Below are 2,500 nucleotides of genomic sequence, written 5' to 3'. Positions count from 1 at the left end.
TGTACACAGACAACCCTCTCCTCCTACCACCCAACATCACAACCTGTGAGAGATGCCCTTATCTAGCCAAACTGGAGGTAAAGCTCTCTCCAACCAAGATTGAACTTGACAGTCAAGAGGAGAAGATAAACACTTGCACCACACCACACTCATCCCATAGTCCCACTAAACCTACACCACCAAAATCCACACATAGAAACATAAAAACATTTGCAGAGGCTCTCAGTAATAATCTGCACAAACAACACAGACTTCCAAAGCAGAAATGCAAGCAATCTTGACCCCCAACACAACCCAAATGACACATAGCCCACAGACTCAGTGTGCCACTCAACCACAGCCCATAAGACAAAACAACGTACCTAACACACTAGTCATTGGTGACTCTATAGTCAGACACACTGATGTCCCACTCACCAGGCTAAACAAGTAGAAGGTCACTCTCAGCTGCCTGTCGGGTGCCAGGCTCCACTACATAACCCACAACTCAGGTCAGACCACAACAAGTACAGATATGACTCTGTCATTGTCCATGTTAGTGTGAATGACCTGAGGCGTACCTCCCTGGACTACATGAAAAGAGACATGGAAGAGCTCTCCGATCTTGTAGCCCAGGCAGGTATGACCCTAGCCCTGAGTAGCATCTTGCCATCGGCCAGAATGATACCACAGTACAAGGACAAAATGATTGACTTCAACAATTGACTAAGCTTCTGGTGTCATTCTAAGGGGGTCCAGTATCTGTCTGCCTGGGATGACATGGTCGATAGACCATGATGCTTTGCCAGAGATGGCCTGCACCTGTCACCCCTGGGATTCCGGTTACTGGCTAAGACTCTTACTGCCCCTATAGTGCCTTTTTTAGGCAAGGTTCAAATGACAAATTCACCACTGTAACAGGAACAGGCAAGCAAAAACTGAGGATAGTGCTACTCAATGCTAGAAGTCTAAACCTCAAAATGCACTCCCTCGAGGCACTCCTTAAAATGGAGAACATTGATATCTGTGCAGTGACTGAGACATGGTTCAAGGATCCAGACAGCACCCCTGCATTACCAGGCTATAACTCATACCACACTTTTCGGCCATCTAACCTGGACCGGAACACCAAAGGTGGAGGTGTGTCCAGATTCATTAAGGATATCCACACCTCCAGGCTAGTTGCTCAGCATAATGCATACAAGGTTATCCTAGTGCAACTAACTCTGGGCAAAACTGCAATCCAAATTGTAGCTTGCTACAGATCCCTCACCATGCCCCAGGATTCCCACTCCTCTTTTGTTGATATACTGGAAAATATTAGGGTTCAACCAAACACCCTAATAATGGGCGATTTCAACTACCCCACCATTAACTGGGAATACTACTCATGTACCAACGCCTTAGCTCAACGCTTTCTGGAATTCATAAATTCCAGTGCCCTGGATCAACTTATCCACACCCCCAGCAGGAGCAACAATATCCTAGACCTAGTCATTACCAACATGAGTGACCAGTGTTCCACACCTGAAGTCAACTCCTCGTTGGTCAGATCCGACCATAAGCTAATCACCCTAGATATCTACATCCCACCCCCACCCCTCATTAAGGAAATCACGGTAAAAAATTTCTCCAAAGCCAGCTTCATGTTTCTTAAGACAGAAGTGGCGAACTTCATGACACCCATGCAGATGGACAATACAGTTACAATTGCTGAATCCTACACAAATGCACTTTATAAGCACTTACACCAGTGCATAGATTGTGCAATCCCAAACAGAACCAAGATGCTATCCTCCAAAAAAAGCAAGCCAATCTGATGGTCCCCTGCCATAAACTCTACAACAGAAGAAAGAAACTGTTGCAAAAGAGTAAAATCCCATGAGTGGAGGGGTTCCCTGTTCAGCCTCAGTAAGAAGCTGGGATCCCTTATAAGATCCTCCAAAGCTAGCTACGAAAACAAAAGCGCCACTGATTCTAGGGACAACCACAAAGCGTTCTATAGCTATGTCAAGAATCTCAATGGCAACACCCAGATCTGCTCTGAGTTACAGCACAACGGCATGAAAATTACAGAAACAACTGATATTGCCAATGTACTGGCAGATAGGTTCAGTGCTAACTTTACTCCCCTCTCACCCCCTAAAGGGCCCATATCTATACAGGATGAATCCAGAGTCCCTGTAATCACAACTATGCAAGTAAAAGCTGCACTCTCTAAAGCCAAAAACACAGCATTCATGGGACCGGACAACATCCCAGGCTGCGTTTTACATGAACTTCAGAACAAACTGGCTCCCCACCTAAGCACCATGTTCAATCATCGTCTCACATTAGGCTTTGTGCCCACTGAATGGTGCACAGCAACAGTTATCCCATTCCACAAAGGGGTAGCCACCACTCATCCCGGGAACTATCTCCCTATTAGCCTGACGAGCCTGTTCTGTAAGGCCATGGAATGTATCATCATGGAACTCATAAACAAAGACATTGGTAGCCTCCATACTCTGGACCCCACCCA

The 2,500-nt window shown here is 46.0% G+C and overlaps 1 protein-coding gene across 5 annotated transcripts in view; it reads left to right on the top strand.

Moving 5' to 3' along the window:
* The window catches only part of LOC122794270 (RNA-binding protein Nova-1-like), a 494,050-nt gene that overhangs the window by 319,208 nt on the left and 172,342 nt on the right, over positions 1–2,500 (top strand). The window lies entirely within an intron of this gene.

This window comes from Protopterus annectens, chromosome 1.part0 (assembly GCF_019279795.1).
Source record: "Protopterus annectens isolate FY-2018-M chromosome 1.part0, PAN1.0, whole genome shotgun sequence".
Classification (NCBI taxonomy): domain Eukaryota; kingdom Metazoa; phylum Chordata; order Ceratodontiformes; family Protopteridae; genus Protopterus; species Protopterus annectens.
Note: the sequence above shows the minus strand (reverse complement) of the source record. Positions and strands in the feature narration are given on the sequence as shown.